This window comes from Haemaphysalis longicornis, unplaced genomic scaffold (assembly GCF_048455015.1).
Source record: "Haemaphysalis longicornis isolate Haplotype H1 unplaced genomic scaffold, Haemaphysalis longicornis Haplotype H1 scaffold_2, whole genome shotgun sequence".
Taxonomy (NCBI): domain Eukaryota; kingdom Metazoa; phylum Arthropoda; class Arachnida; order Ixodida; family Ixodidae; genus Haemaphysalis; species Haemaphysalis longicornis.
This window is the reverse complement of record NW_027526295.1, coordinates 146,255,424-146,278,319: the sequence shown is the minus strand read 5'-3', so window position 1 is coordinate 146,278,319 and position 22,896 is coordinate 146,255,424. Positions and strand designations below refer to the sequence as shown.

Genomic DNA, 22,896 nt, shown 5'->3' with positions numbered 1-22,896 from the left:
CGCTAGCATGCTGCGCCGGCTGGGTGCCGACCTTTTAATCCATTTGCTCATTGGTGCACAATTTTTGAAGAAGCGTAAACACGCGAGCTTCAACACAGCAGCATGTATGTTGAGCCGGGAGGCGACGGAATTGTTCATGCATCATCATCGTCATGACAGGCTTACATTGAGGAAGAAGATCAGGGTGTCGGATATCATCGCGGTCTTTATGAAAGACAGTGGTGGCTCAACCCGTCTTCGGACTTACAAAACAAAAAACATTTGTATCGCACTGTGTTTACACGGCAGCGTCTGTTCGCTGCGCACAAGTGCCCAACCACCGAGGCGCACTTTCGATTCCGCTCGTGCTCTTATTGTTTGGTGAAGAGCGTGACACATTCGGAGAGGTGAATGACCTCCGATGTGCGGTGAGTCGAGAGAAGTATGCGCTGGGATTTCCTCCCACGCTCCGAACTATCCTTCGGCGGTATCAGTAACCTTCTCACTTGGTATATTATACATGCGCCGTTACACAATACTGAAGTGCGTAGATGCTCCTGCAGAAATGCTTGTGTTTTTTTTTTTCGCTATATGGGACATAGTGTATTCGTGTGTATGCGCACTTAACGCCGTCAAAGAGCGTACGAAATTCTTTAAATTCTGCTCTTGTCGCTTGAGTGAATAGATTATGAAAGAGTAGTCTATGCTTGTATAGCATTGAGACATACAAATACTCCGAATACTAGGACATGCGCTCAGCTGGGTCCTTGCAAGAAGTATTGTGCTGCGAGAGCTACAAGTGCTGCAGTTTCTTCTGCTTTGAGTGTTTCCACGGAGTGATAGTTGCAAGGCGCCGGTCCGGTAATAACAGTAGGAGTAATAGCAGCCAGTTTTACAAGGGTTTTACGGGGGTTTTACAATAGTTTTACAAGGGTCCCGTTGCAGTCTGTATACTAACTTTTATGTATTTTACACCGTTGGAAATAATGAAGAATTCTAATTCAATTCAATCAGCGTTATTCCCTGTGCGGTGCAGTGGTGGGGGGGGGGGGAGGGGGGGAGGGGGGGGGGTTTGCTGCGTATGAAAGTAGCAGTGGGAATATACCCACGTAATGGCCACCGTGGAGTGGTGAATATTCACGTACACCGATGTACACAGGCAGCCATCGCTGCCTTGCCTCTGCGTACTGGAAACGCATGCGGTCCCCATGAGGGCTTTTTTTGGTACGCCAAAATTTAGATACACCTAGCATTGCTGGCATTGATTTGTGACTGCCCGCGCATAGAGCTTCGTGGAAAAGTGAACGCCAAACAAACAGCTTACTCCGCCCATGGCCATTGGAGTGCTGTGATCATATATTTACTGAAATGGCGCGACGCCTCGTCACTTTCATGTAAAAGTGAAGCGTTCTATGCGTCACTGGTGGCGACAATCGCGTCACCAAAACGCCTTGCAGGAAAGCCAGCTTTAAAGAATGGGTTTCACAAAACGATGATGGTCATAACTAGAGACCGGAAGTTTAGGCACTAAAAAAACGGGTTTTAGGCGCCTATTGAAGGCGCTCAAAATTGAAATTTAGGCATATATAGGCACTAAGTACTACCATATAGGCATATATAGGCTCGAATAATATTTACTCAGGCGGCGTATTTCAGTGCAATTTTTCGGTTTAGAGTAAACACAGGCTACAAACATCGGTATTTTGAAAATGCAATTTTATTTTCTTCATAAAACACTCAAGGGTGACGATTTCAAGATATCTAGGGTGACGCAACACTGTGCGAAAGGCTGTGGAAGCAGTGGCAAACAAGCACCATCTCCAGGTTTTCGGGCTTGAAGTTGTGCCTTCTGTCAGTCAATATCGTCTTGTACGCAGAGAAAGAACGCTCCACATCCACTGAGGTTAGCGGAGCGTACTTGTACTTTGGCACGTTGGATGTTTTGATTCCATCTGGAATCGCGGTATGTCCGCCGCTCAAAACCTCAGACAGTTCCGTCAGCGTCGAAAATCCGGGATTTCTGTCCAACACAGACTTAAGCTTCTCTATAGCTCTGTCAGCAACCGGTCCCCTGGGAGCACTAGCGAACCTTTCTGTGCGTCCAAAATCAGCTGAATATTTTCAGTCAGCGTTGTGCCCGAACTTTCAAGTTTCTGTATTGTTGTTGCCAAGAACGTGAAATGGGCACACAAATAGGCCAAGTCACATGCAAGTGTAACATCATGTAGAACCTTCTGGGCCCTTCTCACGGCGACACTCTCATCTTCAGCAAAGCTGCTTACAACAGCCTTGACACCGTTTAAGTGTTGGTTGTAGTATTCCACTGCCGTCAGCCAAGTTCCCCAGCGGGTAACAACAGGCTCCGGTGGAAGAGGTACACCCGGCAGCTGCTCCCTGAAAGCACGAACGCGGGAAGGAGCCTTGAGGAACACGCCTTCCCTACAGCTATCAGTTCGTTGACCGAACTGAACGACTTTCGTAGCTCTTCACACACCCGATGAATCCCGTGAGCAAGACAAGTGACGTGCAATAGTTCTGGGTAAAAAACCTTGAGAAGTGCACCAGCCTTAAGCATATAAGCTGCTGCATCTGTGTAGAGCAGCAGTACTCGGTCGTCGTGGGCTCCGGAGGGGTACAGAAGCTTCAATGACGAGTTCACGAAGCGGGCGATGGTCTCTCCGCTAGTTTTTTCTAGCTCTTTTGAGCAAACCAGGAAGGGTGTTGTTTTCTCTTCTGCGTCAAGCTTTCCGACTACAAAGTGACCGAGTACTCGTCCGGTGACATCTGTCGTCTCGTCCACAGAAATCCAAATGTGGAATTCACCGATTTCTCTTCTAATTTCTTGTAGCGTCTTCTCGTACAGTGGTCGCAGGTACTCCTTGCGAAGAGTCGACTCTGATGGTACCTTTTGTTTGCAGTACTTTTGCAAGAAATTCTTGAAAGTCTTGTTTTCGATTTTCGCCCAAGGGATGTTAGCAGCGACTAATGCTTCGCACAGGTCAGCGCTGAATTCACTTTTTTTTCCTTGAGCAATACTTTCAGCCAGGAACGATTGTCTTGATGTCGACGGCTGGTTGCGCAGAGCATTGGCTTGATGCAGTGCTGTTCTTTCATGCTGCTGCAAGTGGAACTTTTTTTCACAGGGTACCTGCGCGAAAAAAACAGTAATGAAAACTAAGATATTGCGTAAGGCACGTGAAACGTTGCTAGTGTACTTTTGCTTTTAGTCATGTAGAGTTGTAAACCTGACAATAGCTCAAGGAATGGCGAAGTTGGCCAGCTGCGCAATAGCAGGTAACCGTTTTTAAAATCATGATGCTTATACAACAATCCGACCAACACTGTGCCGGAAATTTTCAATAAGGAAGCCAGTTCCCGAATTAGGTTGCAAACATTGCACAACAATGAATAGCAGTTACCGTAAAAAGTTCTTAAAACGCACATTATTGGCAAGTTCTGAGCATTCAGAATAAGTTTAGCGTAAGCACTGTTGGAGGCGTCACGTTTACGGTTGGTCCAGTGTTCACGTCAAGTGCATGATATCGTTAATTAAGATCAAGTGGAAAGTATTGTATTCTCACCTGCTTTCCGCAGGGTTGGCAGAATACTGTTTCTCCGTCGACGGTGTAGCACTGCGATCCACTGGTCCATTGCCGGATAAGGACACTTTTCGGCGTCTTAATCTTCGGCATTCGTCGGCAGGCTTCGGACGGATTACGGAGAGAGCAGAAACGCCAACTACGCTGACGTGCTGGCTGTAGTGATAGGGTCAATAGGTTTTCTCTTAATCTTGCCACAAGCTAGCCTCGCGCTGCCTCTCTAGGGCACGCTCTAGCCTCGCCCGCGTGCAATCTGCGCTGCAATATTCTCGACACCAAACAAATCCGACCTTTTTTTTTTTTTGGGGGGGGGGGGGGAGGGATTCGCGAGCAATTTGTAATTGTTTTGCATTGTTTAGAAAGGCTTTTCGAAATCCCGTCCGAGGTAAATAAGTGGGAAAGGGTTCAGATTTATTTGCAATTTTTTAAGCAGAAGGAAAGGCGTGAAAGTCAATGTTGCGCATCTTGCCGAGAGAGTAGCTGTGCTTTCCCGCAGTACCGTCCTGGCCTTGAGAGGTAGGGCTTCCATTGGCCGGCTCCCTCGCAGGCTGGCGCTTGCGCGCTATCGTTGGGGGCGCTAGCAGACGACGCGCCGACGGAACCCGCAAGAATCTTTTTATGCCGCTAGCATTCAATAAAAACCCTTAAAAATGCTAAATGCAACGTTTTCAATTGCTCTCTTGTTTTCTTCCAAACAAGCCAGTGCGAACCCATTTCCAACGCCAGCGCGCCTCGTCATTTTCATTACTTCATACCCCCATTCACAAACATACTGTTTTCTATACTCGCTGCACGCCGACTGGTTGGGGGACAACGCGTACTCTTTATTTTCACCTTGCATGCCTTGCAGACTAAATTCGACGAGACCATTCCTCAAAACACGTGTTCTCCTGTCTGTGACAAAACAATTTATGCCACTGTTAGCACTGTATTATTGCGCGAACAATATATAGGGCATTTCGGGTAATATTTCCGTCGCTACGCGTCACTCTGTCAAACAGCCAGCGACATAAACCCTAAAACGGTAAAGTGAGATAGCGCTTAGAGATCGCCGGCTGCGTGAGTGACGAGAGCGACGGTGCTAAGAATACTTTAACAGGAGTGCGACTGAGCGGCAGCTGCCTCTGCAGACGTGCCCGTCAGTCACGGGGAGTCTCGGCGGGTCTGTGTGACTCCTGCCACTGATTGCCCGCGTTGTATAATTATCGAGCACGCAGCCAGTTTAGGGTGGCAAACGAGGAAGAAATGAAAAATACTGCGGCTAATGGCGATACTGGCAGACTACAAAAGGAAAGACAGGCAGCCAAAGCCGCTGCTAGAGCGAGAAAACGAGACCGCTGAGATTATTAGAACGCTAAGCATGGTTGGCATAGTGTAGGAAGAAGATGATGATATTTTTGTGGTTATACGCTTTACTGAGTGGGGTGAAAGAAACTCTGCGTGGCGGATGTCTGAAGAGAAAGGAATGAGCATCGGGCGAGGCCTCAAGTTAGCAATGGAGAGAGACAAGATGCTCATGCATTCCCATCAGTCCAACAATAGATTTCCTTTTTTTCCATCGAGATATACGACTGATTGAGGCAAAGTCTGTACTCGACAGCACAAAAAAGGCATTTATAGGCGCTTAAAAGCTTGTATAGGCACGAACCTCAAAATAGGCACGTATAGGCACAATCAACTATTGCTTAAAATGTTCCCCTTCCTTTAGTTCATGCTTATATGTTAAATAGGCTCGATACGGACTGGAATAAAAAATAGGCATTTTGCCTAAAGTTCCGGTCTCTAGTCATAACTGAAGGCATGCCAAGCGCTTTAAGAAAAAAAAATCTTCCCGTGGTTGGAATCGAACCTGCGTCCCTGGAGTTATAAAGCTGACGCCTATCCGATTGCGCCATTCTGACGCATCAGAAAGCAGCTTCGTGTTTTAACCATCTCCTCTGTGATTTAAGTAACTTTGATTTCTTGCGCATCACGGTAGTCAGAACTATATATATATATATATATATATATATATATATATATATATATATATATATATATATATATATATATATATATATGATGATGACGATGGTTGCATTTTAATGGCGCAAGGATATATATATATATATATATATATATATATATCGTATTTTTGCGATTCTAAGAAAACATCGAAGGGGGGTTTCAGACGCGTGGTATCGGTTGGCTCGAGTAGACATTGCGGCCAAGTCGTTTATGGAGTTTTCAATTGCCAACCATCTCAACGGAACACAGGACGACCTGCCTGGGGATACTGAGAGCGGAGGCCTAAGCGGCACAACGGACTCGAATAGTAGTGAGGGTGACTTGAGTATCAGACATAAGCGGCAGGTTCACTGGCTGTACCTATCTTTCTTTTTAATGCTTGCCAAATAAAACACTATTCCTTACACCCGCCTCGTCGAGAAACTGCCGCCATAAAATTGGCGGGGGGGGGGGGGGTAAATTAGGTTTCTCGAATCCAAGCACCCCCTCTCATTTTGGGCGTCGCAATTGTAAGAAAAGAGTGTGCTTAGCATCGAGTACATACGGTATATATATGGATACGGCTCCAAAAATCTCAGTACGCAGTTGATCTTTCCTCCGCCAGACACACGATGTTCTATGGCCTATGCAAGCGTGATGAGACAATAGGCCGCGAATGTTTGAAAGGAGTACTGACACGAAATTTTCGTGTTACGTTTTTCTCGTAGCTGTCGGTGCGTAAGAGCCCACTTATCATAGAATGAAACACTAGACGATCCATCGCAGCGTAAATATTTCTGCGCAGCATCGTTTATTCGTGTCAGTGTCGGTTTCGAGCGTGCTGCTTTCTGCTTGCTTGCTGCTCGACTGACTGACTGCCCTGCTTCACTAAACTTTTTATCGCCCTCACACATTCGCGACTGCTGGACTTGGTAGAGTTATTTCGGCACTAAGGCCAGACGGCATGCGTGGTTTTCCCCTCTATCCTACTCTGACTCCGTGCAGTGCCGATCGATTGACCCACTGCCCACAACCCAATGCCCACTCCCCTGGGACTGACTGGAACGTCGTAGGTGCTTCCTTCCTCACATCACATCACTTCAAGAATGAATAACCCCTTCATGCGATGTGAAACAAACCTAATGGCTACGTGAAAATTTGCAAGGCACTGGTCTAGTTAAAATGATGTAAATCAGGATGTTCGTGTTCCGGGCTACCACGCATAGGGACTCAACCCGATCCGACCACTGTTTTCATTCCCCACAAACGAGGCTTTCCACCTCTCCTTTCATTCATTCATTCATCCCTATGTCCGCGTCTTGTGCGCGCACGGTACTTCTTCGAAAGAATTCATGAGTGAAGTGAAATCCCTAGCATTGTTTGCCGAAATATGTGCATCTGCGAGCAGAGTCTGCACAAACGTGCTTTGAGCACGCAGTACTTAAACACTTTGCATTTAAGGGTGGCTTGTTATCTGTTCATCGCTAGTTGGGGTAAGTGCCCCGCGGAGAATATTGACGCCCTGGGTGCGGAAAACGCTGAAATTGGCTGGTTCGGGACCCGTTCGCCATGATAGCATTTGGACGGAAGCAAAATCACACGGCGTTTCCTGCTCGTACACGTCCTTCTGGAGATTCTGCAATGACCTTTGCACTGTTCCAACAAGTAGAGGTAAAACCATAATCGCTATTGGAGAGCACCTCGTTATTAAGCTGGATGGTGGGCTGAAGCGGCAATCGTACTTCCGAGCACTCGTCTTCAGCCGGCTGACATTCGTTCCAGCTCCACTTTACACTTCCTCTTCGAGCTGCGGAGCTCAAGAGTTCAAATTGTCTTGTGACGGTCCTGTGACGAAATGTCCTGGCGGTTTTTATAAAAGAGCAAAAAAAGTTACCATATTTTCCTAACGAAATTCGAGAGAAGCGCGAAAGCTTTTTCGCATTAAAACTGCATCTAAAGTGCATTAAAGCCTTCGCTAGAGTGCATATAACCTTTCCTGAAAGTGCGTCCAATCGGTCGCCAAACTTTTAAAGACACAAATCGCGAACGAGGAACGAAATCATGCGACGATTTCTTGCGCACTAAGTGAGCGCGTCTATGAAAGATAAAAATGTGCATTGATACGTGGTTTATGAGACAACGGTGTAATAATTTACTCCTGCGTCATGATCCATGAGTGTATTTCCTTGTCTAGAACAATTTTTTTTTTAGCGATTTTCGAGTAACATGCATTTTGACACATTGGAAGCCCGGTTTCACGCATGCGCCGTGTCCAGGGATGTTAGCAGTGCTTTACAGTCGACAAACCGGTCTATGGGGAAATGCGTTAGTTTCTTGACAGGACTCATTGGTCCCACTAAGAAAGCTTTTGCTTTAAAAGTATACAGGGGCGCACAGCGCTGCGATCGCCCACCTCTACCAACCAAGCAGAGAATGGCGCACGGTCCGGTGTTTATTTAACCTGCATTTTTGGTCTTTTTGCACACCAAAGCTGCACCTGAGAGGCCTGTGGGACTTGTGGCGGGTCCCTTTGTGGATCGTTATCATGCGCAGAAACCTGCACCTCCGTCAGGAAAACTGCCGCTACACCTGAGATCGAACCCCGGTCCTACGGCTGGTCAATAAATACTCCAGGCGCCACACGACATGGCAACCTCCGGAGACTCTCGCCGCAGCACAACTTGGTAAGCGACGCATTTAGCTACTCATTCTGCCATTTCCTGCGGAAGAAGTTTCCGCGCAGTGCGCAAGGGTTTGTGGGTACAATCCACCTGTCCGCAGTGCACACTCTAAGAAATGTGGGGAGTAGTTGAAGAATCAAACAGCGTTCCTATTCCTGCCAGGGTCGTTTGACACCGTCCGCACCACGCGTGGCGTTAGATGGCGTGTTCACTCTACTAGGAAACAAGAATAAAACTGCTGGCGAACTCTCCCCGCTCTTGATGGAGCTAAGCGGCGGTTGTACCCCTTTCGCGGGAGAGAATAGAACAGCGTACCGACTCTGTCTCGCATCGATGGAGTTCGTATATCCTCCGCGAGAGAGAATAGAACAGTATATCGACTCTATCAACTTCAGCTGCACGCTTTCAGGTGTGCAAAAAGGCAGACACCTCTATGGCGGACGCGAACTCTTTGAAATCGTATGAAAAAGTAGTTACCTAAACAGCCACAGCGCCGGGCCATGAAACAAAGCGTACTTAAAATAAAGTGCAGCGTATTCAAAAGAGCGTGCGAGGTAGTGTTACACGTCCTCTAGGAATGGGTCATTTGTGTGTTCTAACGCAACGGTGTCCGTCGGACTACTTGAGCGTTGTACCTTTGCGCGGTCTTTTCATCGCGGCGAGGCTGGCGGACGACGCGTCTCTCCGATGTCTCCGTCTCTTTTGTGGCATTGAAACCGCCGTAGTACTCCTGTACGTGTCTGTGAGGTGCGTTTTGGTGTCGGTGGCTGTGTTTGAAGTATACCTGACTGGTGGAATAACATCGTTTGGCTGCTGCGGCCGCCGCTGAAAACGTAAGTCACCATTTCAGTTTTTCTTGCGCAGTACGGGATCGAGCTCGCGCTCGTTCCCGCCAAAACTTCAGCTTTATTTATAACAACTGGCGCTCGTGAGTGCTGCTTAGCCTTGTTGGTTCTTGCGAAGAATTAAGTGGTCACATACATGTGCTTTCATTTGTGTGACACCAGTTCTAGCTATCCTTTTTCCGGCTTTGTGTTTTTCGAACAAGCGGCCGTGCTCCCATCGCGGGTTCACGACGTTCAGCATGCGTTGAAACAAGACTCGTGTGCAGTATAAGAGTTGCGGATTTATTAAGCTGGCTTCTTTAGGCACTGGACACATGTACGATTGGTACACGCGATTCGCATGCGACTGATCGTTACGACTGTCGCCACGAGTAGCCGTACGCGTGAATTTGAGACACATGGCCCGATGCGCGCATGCGATGTGTCGTCGGCGTCGCTCCGCCCACTGTTTTTGCGTCAACTACGACGATCGCTGAGCTGAATTTGCAGATTCCGCGCGTTTTTTCGCAAGAAATTGATAAAGCAAGCAATCTTGAAGCGTTTTCTGCCTTCGGGAACAGTCCGCGCTCACGCCGGCCGCGCCTGCCAGCTCGACACACTCAGCGGCTCGAACCGGCGCAGACCACGGTAGCAACCGCTTGTCGCTGCTCTCCCGAATCAATCTGTTCGCTAAGAAGAAGTTCCACATGCGAAAAAGTAGGTGTTAATGTGGTGAAAAATTGTGCTAGGGATTGTTGTCAGGGCTTATTTTAAAAGCGGCGATCAGATATCTGCCGCTATGAAAGCCTGCGCTGACCGGCCGTGTATGCCGCGGCGCGCGGTGCGCCGAGCGGTCGAGAGATGGCGATACCTGCGCGGAAGCATCCAAACAGGCTACGCAGATGTCTTGGTCACCGATCGCTCAAACGGCCGTTATAGCCCAAATAAAGTTTCACATGCGAGAAAAAGGATGATAGTGTGGTGAAAAGTTGTGTTACGGATTGTCATCCGCAGTTGCACAGATAGCGGCGATCAAATGTCCGCCAGAATGCTAAGCCTAAGGTTCCCAACACCCGAGCCGACCCGAGCAACGCAAGCCTGTTGCGGGCGGTTGGGGCTCAGCGGACTCTCGATCGCAATGATGGCACGACTGCATCTGGCTTGCCAGTCGCACGTCGTGAGCCTCCTCGGACCAGCGAACGACCCAAAACAGGCCCTAACGATCAATCGTAACGATCAGTCGCATGCGAATCGCGTGTACTAATCGTACATGTGTCCAGCGCTAGCTATAAATTAGGCTTTCGTTTCATTATCTTCTTGAGCAACGTAAATATATTGTCGAGCGACAAGGTAATTACACTGCCGCCGGGCTTATCCGTCGGTTCCGTTCCCATCTGGCGCGTCTGACGAGGCAGAAGTGAGCGACGGCGACAGCAACACCGTAACCAGTTTATTACCCAATCAGTTAGGTTGGTAGCGTCGCTTTATTTGGTTACCCCTTAAAATATAACGCAGTCAAAGGTCACAAGGTTTCAATTCAACCTCCAAGTTGGCATAGATGTCTTGCAAAAAAAAAAGAACGTGAACGTTTGTGCGTTCCGAACCCATTGTGTAGTGCGTTGCCTTGTAGCCTCTGGTCCCGTGTTGTTAGAAAACAATACTTAACGCTAATAAAACGTTGACGGCAGGAAATTTCATCGCGATTAATTGTTTATGTGGCTACAGTAGCCACAACAAAATTTCACGGAACCGCTGGCGTGTTGCTTTGTCTATTGGACTTTTTTCTTGTTACCTTGCGCGACTGCAATAAGAGTGAAGCCCATTTTCGGTGAAATTCCGTACTGTTTTCTCAAGAAAGAGCCAAGTAATGGCTACCGTTAAACGTAGTATTGAAAAATGAATACTGCAGTACGTTTTGTTTCATAGCGAGTGTTGACAAGCTATAGAACTTTAGGCTGAATATTTTCACGCGGACATGTGGTAAAACTGCTGCTAGGTGCTGTATTTAGTAAGCAGCGTGCATTTAGCATTATAGTGAACTTGTTTTTTACTTATTACAGGCGCTACGACGTAAAGGTGTTTCCCGTGGGTGTTTCCAGGGCTATTCTACAATAGTGCTGTTCAACAACATATTGTGATCGCCTGGCGTTCGGAAGCAGAAAGAGAGCAAAGATGCCTGATGCGGCCGACAGCTGTAAGTAATAAACACTTCATCTTTGGTCACTTTGCCATAGTCATCTGGCAAATAAAAATGTATCTTTTAGCCTTCATGGTGTCATTTGCATGCACTTTTGCTTTCTAGCATCGACTGACCTTAGTTGTGTTTTATTATAAATGTCATTAGAGACATAACATAACTGCGTAACCAACTTTCTGCTTGATTAAAAATGTGTCACTTCCACTGCAGTGCATTATTGCTGTAGCTTTTTCAAACTGCCAAACACTGCAGTATTTTTTAACAAACTTATTTGGTCACGAGTAAGATTCGATGTGCAGCTTCAAGATTGATGGGGATTAGGAATGCGGTTGTGCGGCATTTATTTTCTGCTTGCCTCTTGTTACTCTCCATGATTCGGCCTTGTTACTGTTCACTGATCCCATGATTAATTCCAATAATGAGAGGCTGACAGTTTTGCTGTAATATTGCTTGTCTTCAAGCCATCCTTTTTGATAACACCATTGCACCAAGTACTTGCAGGTTGGCCTGAGGTTGCAGGTTCTCTTGTTGGTCTGGCTGCTTTTTCTGAAAGTGGTTGGTTGGAAAAAAAGAGGAGGAGGACCTTGTTGGTTTAAAATTTGAATAGGGGATCAGGACCCCGATGCTTTAAATTAATCCGTGCTCTCGTTCTTCTCAGATGGCTTTTCAGTTGCACTGCTGGTGAAAGAAAAGCCAGAGGCCTTGCTCTCAAAGCTGGTATGCATATTTTTCTTCTGTATGTTGAGTAAGTGAAATCCAGTGTAGTACTTGTGAATCAGGCTCAGCAATCACCATCACAGCAATTCAAATTTGCTAAAGGGAGCATTTTGCCTCATCAGTAGACAATTGTGAATGTTACATTGATGAATCGTTAGCATAGTCACTAAATTGTTAGCTTTAAGTGTATAGACTACTAACTAGCGATTCGTTTTCCTGAGAATCGCTTTGTACAGTGGTTTGTCCACTGAGGAAGGAAGAGCAAAATACTGTTACTTGTGTTTCTTCTGGTACTTGCATTTGTGTGCTTTTTATGCAGGAGCCAGGAGAGACTTCCCTTTACCCCAGGATCTTGTTCTTGGGCCAAACTGCGGAGAAATCTGGAGCCGTGACCGTGCACTTCGAAGAGCTCCAGCTGACGGCTATGGACATAGTGGACGGGTTCGCTTTGCTTTTGGCGGTCTACTGGACCTTCAACATCCAGTATGCCCCAAAGACAAAGCGGACCTGTCTGCTTTTTTAGATGATGCTCGGCCTACCACCGACAGAGCAAATGGTTTCGGTCATAAAAGCAGCAACTGCAATACAGGTGGAGCGACGTGTGTGAGGATGTCAAAATAAAGCATGAAATGCAGTGTGAAAACGATTTGTCTTTTTTTTTCGGCTAAGCACAAACGACAGCTTTTTTTGTAAAGACGCCTTGCTATGTTTACTTGTGAAGTAATTTTACTGTATTTCAGTTTGTAAGCATGAAGTAAAGAGGGCTGACACTAATGCTGTTGTGGATGCTAAAGTGTAGTCTTGTTAAAGGTAACATCGTGCTGCCTCTGAATAGTAGAGTTCGGCAACTCGCAGGTAGTGCATAGATCCTGCTTTAAAGGAATACATTAGTTCTGACAAAGAGTAAGCTAGCCCTCCTTGAGGAGGCATTATGGGACTCTGGTTGAAAGAATACAATGATTCTGAAAAGAGTACGCTAACCCTTCCTGGTGAAGTATTGCAAAATGCTGTTTGGTGGAATAAGGTAATTCTGAGGGGTGGCAGAGGTATAGCAAGATTCTGGTAAAGAATTGTATAACTCCCTGACTGGAGGAATTATTCGATCCGTGGTGAGGGAATTGCCGGACGCGGTTCCCGCAACTCCGGTGAGAATACCTCGACCCCCTCTCCGCGAGAGGCCTGCGACTCCCTTGTGAAGGGTAAGGCTATTCTGCTAAAAAGGGAGTTGCCTGATGCTGGAAAAGGGAATCGTATATGGGACAAGGGTTTCTATTCCCTTTGGGAATTGGTGGGACTCCTTTAGTTCTTAGAGTGCATCATGTAAAGCCCCCTTTCGATCTACTGCGCCTGTCTGGCTAATGCGGCGGTGGTTGAAGACTGCTAGTAGAAGACTGGTGAAGCATTACAGTATCTGTTGCAGCGTTACACCGTGCAATATTGCATTCGTACAACAATACACCTGCGCAGCTCTAAGCATGATGTGAAAGCGGCTTAACCACGTAGAAAAATCTGACTGAGCCGCAGGCCAGTACGGCGCGACTCAAACTTGATTTGCACGAACTTGAGTGACGTAGTCGCCGTTCAATACCTAGAGCCCACGCTCTTGTAGAAACGGAGAAAAGCGATTGAATAGAAAAAATCAATCAAGTGGCAATCAAGCTACACGTACACCGCTGATAACGCTAAGTGGCGTGGTTCGAAGCCAGACAAAGCCAGTCAAGATGCCCGGTGTCATCATTCGCTTCGTTAGCCAGCACCTGAGCGGTTCATGGTTGGCAGCCAAACAAGAACTAAAAATAAATGATGCGTATATCTAACAATCTGACTCGGCTCTCCAATAAGCTGCTGTCAACAACGAACGAATCGGGCAAAACAGGCTATGCGGTATGTCTGGCATTCAAATCTAAAAGTGCTGATACGAAGCTATACAGAGCGGTGACCGGGCGGTATTAATCCGTGTAAAGCTGACCTGACGGCCTGCCATGGCAAGTGTCGGGCTCCTGCTGTCTTTATAAATTCTTTGTCTTTATAAATGCATTTTCGGTATGAATTCTTGCGTGAAATTAATGGGCTTAGAGATAACCGTAGAATTTCAATTTAACGTCTTCCATTTAAACGCTCGCAGCTTGCAAAACAAGGTCGACGATGTCATAGCTTGTCAAGTTTAAACTATAGTTTTGAGTCCCTTCTGTCCTATATGGAGGCGTGGTTTTTAGGCGGTAATTTTGTACAGTTGCTCGATACGAGATTTTCTCGTTAGGATACAAATGAAAGACTGGCAGAGGTGTCAGTATCCCGACCTTTATGGGTTACATTATAGGGTTTTTGTTACTTTAAATTAATAATGAACGTTATTTTATTTTATTTATTTATTTGTAGAACACGTCGCAGGCCAAATGCCCAAGCAGGAGGGACACAAATAGAACCACATAATCAATACTTGAGTAACACTGCTTGATTAAATTACATCTAAGTAAAAGGATCGCGAACTGAAAAAAGAAACATCAAATAAAAGTATTCAAGAGGCAGTCGGGGTGGAGGTCAGCTTTAACAGAATTAAACATTTGGTTCATCAAGATCTAACGCCTGGAGGTAATGAGCGGACAAGTTGTTTTATTTCGTGACAGTTCGCGGGAAGAAAGAAAATACCTATAAATGAGTCCACGCGAAATACAGGAGTAAAGGTGGAGCATGTGAGTGACGAGCTTGCCTGGTCAAAACTGGAGTCACGTAAGCAGATGAATGTAAAACAAGTTTGTTGGTCACTATCAGAATAACGGGTTATTCTGACGAAGGCCGGTGCCTCGGCTGAATATATATATATATATATATATATATATATATATATATATATATATATATATATATATATATATATATATATATATATATATATAGAGAGAGAGAGAGAGAGAGAGAGAGAATCAGAATAGGAAATGAGGGGCTCGTTGAAAATAAGACAGAAATAAGAATTGGCAGTCAAGAAGACCTCGTAAAGCAAAGGGGAGGATGTAGTAGCTGAAGATACAGAATATGGAAAATACGAAAGTGGAGAAAAAATGCCCGCCAGGTGGGATCCGAACCCACAACCTCCAGAATACCGGTCTGGTGCGATCGCACCAGACCGGTATTCTGGCGTCCCACCAGACCGGTGTCCCACCCGGCGGGCATTTTTTCACCACTTTCTTTTCGACTCAAAAAATTCTTCACCTCTTCATCGCCCACCACAACCTCCCATTTGCTTTCCAAGGTTTTCTTGACCGCCAACCCTTATTTTCTGTCTATATATATGTGTCTATATATATATATATATATATATATATATATATATATATATATATATATATATATATATATATATATATATATATATATATATATATATATATATATATATATATATATATATATGGACAATTTATTATTACAAGTTCCCCTGGTATTGAGTTTAAGTGAGAAAGTTTACCGTGTCAAAACGATGTGACCTCTGTTATCTTTTATCGATATACCGTGTTTTGTCCCTACACTTTGAACAAAGGTACCTTCTCCAGAGATATTTAGAAAACAGTTAACGAACCCCCTCTGTCCGGAAACAGCTGTGCACACGAAGCTTGAACTCAGTGAAAACGAAAACGACCAAAATTAAAACGCAAAACCATCGAACGACCAAAGCGAAATCCTTTCACTGCAATGAGCTTCCCACGAACGCGAATTTTTGATATACGAAACTGTACATAATTCCTCTGCGATCATCGGGAACGTTTGTATTCTTGAATGTCTGCCCGCTCCACCATGGAAAGGACCACGCCCGGCCTAACCATGCCGCACCTGCGATGTGGCGTGATGTGAGCGACGACACTGATTGGCTCCCAACGGTGCCTGATATATCACGATACTTGTGCGCGCACCCGCAGCTGGCTCTGGTGCGCGCACAAGTGTCGAGCGCAGAGCTACGCCAGAAGAGCACGTGGATAAGGTGGGCACGGTCAGCACCTTATCCCTGGTCAATCCCCCGACTGGGTACGTGCCAAACACTTCAAGAGCATCATTATCAACGTCGTCATTATAGCACGTGCATAAAGTTAACTTTGCCACGAGGTGTTTCGGCGTACGCCACTACCCACGGCGCAAGTCAGTCAATACTGGATTCGCTTCAACAGAATAGGGTACGTTTCAAGGACAGTGTTGTATTTCAAGGCTAGAGTTCTGTATTGGAAAGAATGTATGCCGATTTCCCCTGTAACAACTTTCTTTTTCTGGTAATACAATTAATGTTCAGAAAAACGCCCGCAAGAGCAAGAAGGAATGCATCATTCGCGATTTATATCAATTAACTAAACAACCCTACAAACCGTTACCCGCATATTCAAGTACCAAAAATGAGTGCTATCTAAAAATTGCTTATAAGCGTGCAATGCTGTTGTGAAGCGCAAATTGCAAAGCGTGTAACTCAATGCTGTTAGTTAAAAAACAACGGATATTACTATACGCACAAGCTCTTAGAAACAGGAGGTATTTGTAACCTGATATGGAAACGTATTAAAGAAATGAGTTAATGTACCCGATCATCCAAAATGTTATTTCGAAAAGAGGGGATCTCATACAATTGGATCACATCAGTGACAAATGGATGCCATAGGAGCGCCTTCGTTCAACGTAGAGGAAAAACATTGCGAGTAATTCATTTGCTGCATACTGCAAACTCGTTATTTTGTTCGCCCCAGACGCGAATGAGCTTTTGGACACACTTAAGTTCATCTAATTTATTTGCTTTTTAAAAGCTCCAGGGCAACTCAGGACCTTGGCTCAGGACCTTGGCTTGAGCCAAGGTGAAAAGAACAACAAAAAATAAAAAAAACAATGGAAATCAACATCAGCTATGAAAGCAAAAAGTGTTGTAAACATGATGACCTGAAAATAAAAAAAATTAAAGCCGTTCCACTCAATGTGAAAGCTGTCGGAAGTGCAGAGCAGTGATTCGCCTTAATGGGATGTAGCTCCGTTATCCGCTCACCTCTACCACCCAATTCAAATCAAATTTCCCACGTTATCTGCAGTTCCAGGCAGAGGTCGCGCAGTGCTCGCGCATCCCCTGCCTGCAACTGCGCAAGCGGGAGTTCTGTTCTTTTTGTGCTTGCTTTTCCTCCCGCACGATCGACGTCGCACTGGCACTTTTTTTGCTTACTACCGTAAAAACCAACCCAACAAGCTTTCGTAACTAAATGAGCGCGGCCTCTACCGGTTAATTACGTATATATCGCCTAAAATGTACCTACAGTTTTCTTTGCGCTTAACAATGGGGAGATGTATGACAAGCGCCAGCGGTTCACAAGTTTTGAACGCTTATGACTATATATATAAACAGCTCGGCTTTCGAAGCCTCTTGGTGGCGCCGCGACGACAGCGGCTACGACGGAACTCCGGCTCTACATGGGTCCAGCGAGCGAGCTACGACGACAAAGAGCGGCCATATCTGGCCAATGTAACTAGGAAAAAATTATATAAGGATGTATGTGACGTAGTCTTTCCAGTTCCACTGTAAAGAGCTCTGTACAGCAATGGCCCAGGACAAGATGTGTTAAAAAGAGTCAAGCGAATGGAAGTGTCACCTGGGGCAAAGACTTTCTTTTTTAAATTGCACACGGGTGCTCTTTCTGTGGAGCATGTTTTTCTTCATTGTTGGGCCGCAGTGTTCCTTTGGGGTGTCCTCCAACGGTCACTCCAGAAAGATTTTCCACTTAGCCCACACGGTATTCGTTTTTTGTGCATTGATAGAGAGGACGGTGTACCATTTGACAGTGTCATGTTGTTAGGTTTGCACAGCCTTTGGCATTCGCGCATGGCTTGGCTGCATTGCGATGTCGACGCGCGACCAGCGAGACAGTATTTTAGGGAAAGTGTGTCACAGCTTGTTGAAGTTCAGAGAGCGAAGAACTCTCCACCAGAGTGGTTGTCTGAAATTGAACCCCTGACTACGCTTAGGGAATTTTAAATGACAACACCAGCCCTGGGGGGCATGGCGGCATTACTGTGATTTTTTCTTTGTAATTGTACCTGGTACCTGGTGTTGCTGTCCGAGATGGGCAATAAAGAAAAAGAAAAGAGCGGCCTTAAAGTGGTCTGCACTTAAAAAAAATAACGGTAGAATTCTAACAATAAATTCGGAAGGAGCATCACGTGAATGCAGGTAGGTTAGTGATTAGACTTTATTTTTGTGATATAGTTTACAGTACATGAAGCAATGTCATTGGACAGTGTATTTCAAGTGGCTATTGCATGAGAAAAGAAATAACTATTCATTGATAATGTGCGGGACTTGATTCTAACGATTGGGTGACTGCGGTTCAGACGGAAGAAACGCTTGGTGGTGGCGTTAATAAAGCATGTCTTTATTGTGACGGTGAGTAAAAGTCTGCAAAAGGCACAAGCGAAGGATAATGCGGCGGGTAGCGAGCGTGGGGAAGTTCATGGACTGCTTGAGTGACGTAACACTGACTGTACGTGGGTACTTTGATGTTATAAAAAAGGGCGGTACGGATTTTTATCGATTCCAAATCGTGGGAAAGATAAGATTGTGAGGGACTTCGACTTGATAATGCATGTTCTAGGTTTGGTCGAACGAACGTGAGATATGCCAGTTTTTTAATATCGGCGGATGCGGAATTCAGTTTGTTACGGAGGGAGCTAAGTGTAGAGAAGTGTCTCAGCAGATGGATTCAATATGGGACACCCATGACAAAGATGACCTTAAATGAACACCAAAGTATTTGTACATGGTGGCAGGGGTTACTGTAATTGAATTGTGTACATGTGTTCAACAATAGTGTGTTTTCGGGAAAACGACGTAGTTTTGCATTTGTCAAAGTTAATGACATTAGAGATCTATCTAACCACAAAGAAATTGCGTTAGGATCGTGTTGCAAGCACTTGGTATTAGATCGATGACGCAGCCATTAGCTAATATAGTCGTAATTTTGTTCTATTATTGGTCTGAAAATCGTTTGTATAGATGAGGAATAACAATGGCGATAGATTTACGCCATGCGGGACTCCGGAAGTTACACTGGTGAGAGATGAGCGTTGTTTATTCGCAGTTGTATATTGCATGCGGCCCTGTAAGAAGTGTTCAGTCCAGCGTAGTATATTGATGGGAATTTTAAGACAAGACAGCTTAAGCAAGAAAAGGTGGGGAACACGGTCCCGAAAGTGGGGAACCCGGGAACCCGGTCTCGAAGGTGTGGAAGCCGCGAACCGAAAGCTTAAGCAGGAGAAGACATGGGGAACCCGGTCAAACGGCTTGGAAAAGTGTGGAAGTATTGCGTCCACTTGAAAGTTATCATTCATGTGGTTAAAAAGGTCGTATGTGAATTCTGCTGAGTTTCGCAAGAAAACGACTTAACCGTGTTTAGGGGTGTAATTGAAGTTAATTGTTTTCAGGTAACTCACGAAGTTAGATGATTTATTATACGTTCGTGCAATGATTTTCGGCATTGAAAGCAGAACAAGCGCAACCCTCCACTCATCGGGGATGATGCTGTGTATTCTAAACATTGCGAAAATGTTAGGAAGAGTACCTGACTGAAGAGCAAACAAGTTTCTAATTATTTACTCTTAATTTTACCAAAGCCAGAAGAAGACGATAACTTTTCTTTGATGAGGTGCGCCTAACTGTCGAATGTACTGTCTAGAACATAAGTGGTACCGGTGTCAGGCGACAGGATAATCAGTTTGGATTTTCCTTTTGTGCACACGTTCTATTCGGTTTAGGAGTGATTTCAAACTTTTAATAAGCCAAGAGTTGTTTGAATTAGTCTACACGAGAATATTCGGTACGTATTTGTTGTTTCTTTTAACATCACCATGACATTCTTATAAATTTCCCAGTTTTCGTACAATCTTTAAAGCCTTCGAAAAAAATGCTCTATTCAGCGATTTACTCACTCAAAATTTCTTTTCCTGTAGTCTCAGATCAACATTTTTGCTGGTGACCTTTTAGGCAGTGGCAGTGTGTCGCAAATATGAATGATAAGTTCGTGGTCGTAAATCATGTGTTAAATCATAAATTCGAGGTCGCTCAAGTTTCCAAGAAGTATAAAGCTTTCGACATCATCGGGGAAGGATGTCAGCAGTAGGTCTAGCGTATTATCTGACGTTATGATTTATTTGAGTAAGGCTGAAATGCAGGATTAAGTTGATGAATTCTTTTGATTCACTCTGCGGTGACCTGTGGGTCGTTGTCAACGAAGGCCATGAACTTAAAGTGTCCGAAAAGAGAAATAGGTGCATTTGAGAACCTATTTCTAACGAGAGTAAGTGACGAAAGGAGACAGGCGTATACATAAAGAGCAATGATTGGGTGGACGGTAACAGATGCCGAAAACTGACTTGACATTGGTGTTGTAGACGTGAGCCCATAGCGTCATGTCACCCTCATTGAAGGTAAGGGAAGAAGAGAAAGCATTTACAGCGTCAAACTTAGGTTGCGACGCAATATTCAGCTATCTGTGATGTCCATGAGCGACCAAGTTTCCGTTTTTAGGATTTTAGCTGCTGAGACGTCCTTAGTAAAGCTGCAAAATGCATCACGTTGTGGGATAATACTGCGCGCGTTAGTAGACGCGATGTCTAAGGTCCATAGAAGATAGGGTCGACTAGCGAAACGGAAGCAGTGAGAGATATTTCTCAGCGTGTCATCGACCGTTATCTGCAGCGCTTTCTGGTGCACCAGTTAAAGGCAAAAGAGTAGGTTGGTTAGGGCCTCCCGTTACTGTCTCTGAGGCAGGATCATAAAAGTACACTTTCTTTCTTGAAAGGCTGATGTGATCTCTGCACATGAAGTCACAATTAGATCATTGAAACATTGAAAGCCAACCATTAACGCACATTTGTAGTTTCCCTCTTGCTATGGATGTGTTGACCGCAAATCGAATGTTGATCGCGCTGCACCCAAACACAAAGATGACTCAGTAGAAGAACTAACGGACCACAGTGCAATTTCAGTTTTTGCCAGTACTCCCGAGTATCCTAACAAATTAAAACGGCAAATTTTGTTCCAGTGAGGGAACAAGTCGAATTATGTGAAAATAAATCTACAGAGAGAGGGAGTTCCTGATGAATTCAAGGAGCAAATATACAGAACGTTGAGTTATAAAGCTTGTGACATGCGGTTTGATTTTTGATTTTGAGGAAGTCTTCGTGGATTTTTACCACGCCATTATACGGTAGCTTTCATTGTATGAAATTCGTGGATTTTAATGTTAGTGCTACAAAATTATCCGTATTTTAGAGCGCAGGGTGCCCCAATTAGTGGCGTAAAAGCATTCAAAATATAGAGTACCTCAGGGATCTGTTCTGGAGCCAACACTATTCCTTTTGTATCTAAGTGATATGGATATAGTAGACAACATTGCTGATCCTAGTTTGTGACTGCACTAAGGCTATACCAGTGTATTTTTTAGATAATCCTGCAAAACATTTCCACACAGGCCAACAGATGGATGGCGCGCTTAAGTTTATGGCTTTCATGAAATGAGCTCCAATGAGTCCCATGCCTTACAACTTACATGTAACTTCCCGAAATGAGTCCCATGCCTTACAACTTACATTTAACTTCCTGTTGCTTTCAAACTTCAGTAATGATCTTCAACCAGGATTTTGGGTGTCCTGTTTCAAGACAAAAATATCTCATGGGCACCCCGAATACATGCGTTCAGAGTTAACCTCTTTCGTGCAATTTTTTATTTAGCTAAGCTAATATATTACCAAGCACTAATGATTAATCAAACAACATATTATGCGCCCATCCACATAGGTATAACTTCCTGTTTTCTATTTTGGTCGGCAACTCAAACGTCTTAAACGTGCAAAAAGGAGAAAACGTGCCATTTCAAACTTTAATACAACTCAAAGCATTGCGCCGTAGTTTGTAAGTTATCGTGTATTAGATATTTGACCTGTAGAGGAGTATAATCTAAACCCAAAGCATTGCGCCGTAGTTTGTAAGTTATCGTGTATTAGATATTTGACCTGTAGAGGAGTATAATCTAAACCCAAAGCATTCTTTGAAACTAAACACCACACGAATCGAACCTGATATGAACTAAGAGAAACTTTCATTTACAAATTACAATCATGCAGCCCAGACCTATCGGCTAAACATTCAAAATTAATGCATATTGAAACAATTCTACAGTCACGAAGTCATGTAGGGTATTTGAAAATCATCAAAATTTTCAGAGAAAACAAGGAATCAGCTCATTAAAAGCTGCAGATACTCGAATTTTCACCTGCAATGCTTTCATAATATTTCTTTCTGTGTTTTCCTTTGTTTTGTGCGTTACATTAGCTCATGGGAACAAAAAGAATTCTCAGAACGGTGCGGCCAGGGTGAAATGGTTTCATATATTGTTTCATAATCATTTTTTGCGTTTGCTTTGCAGAAGTTGCCAAATATGTATACAGTGTTTGCTGCCGCTAAAGCTGTAGGTTAACATGGTACAGTCAGTTATGGTTTTTTTTTTTCAGAACTATGTTGCCTAAGAAATTTCTGTGACTGTCTTGAAAGGAATAAGGAAACGTATCGTCGATTCCTGGTAGCGGGTAGAAGCATTATTTTGTAATTTTGTTACTAATTAACGCCGAACCTTAACGGGTCTTTTATCTTCAGAAGCACAAGTGGGGCAGCGCAATGCTTAATCATGGTTGCAGTATGGCGCCGAGCATGCATGCATGCCCTGAAGTTGCGCCCGAATAGCTTCGCGCTTGCGCGAGGTATACACACGCGGCAAGATCCAGTCGTTCGTGATCAGTCACGCCGCATACGTTGCGGCCTACCTCAACTGGCACGTCACCGGCAGGACCAAGATCAACATGCTGATCAGACGGGCTTACAAGATGGCGCTGCGCTTAACGGA

At 44.8% G+C, this 22,896-nt stretch overlaps 1 protein-coding gene and 1 long non-coding RNA gene across 2 annotated transcripts in view; one reads left to right on the top strand and one right to left on the bottom strand.

Moving 5' to 3' along the window:
* LOC144169285 (uncharacterized) overlaps positions 1-22,896 on the bottom strand; it is a 69,107-nt gene that overhangs the window by 36,720 nt on the left and 9,491 nt on the right. The gene's annotated exons all lie outside the window — the stretch shown is intronic.
* LOC144167433 (uncharacterized) lies at positions 11,044-12,626 on the top strand. Its single transcript, XR_013321996.1, has 2 exons — positions 11,044-11,263; positions 11,925-12,626. It is a non-coding gene; the product is annotated as an uncharacterized LOC144167433 (long non-coding RNA).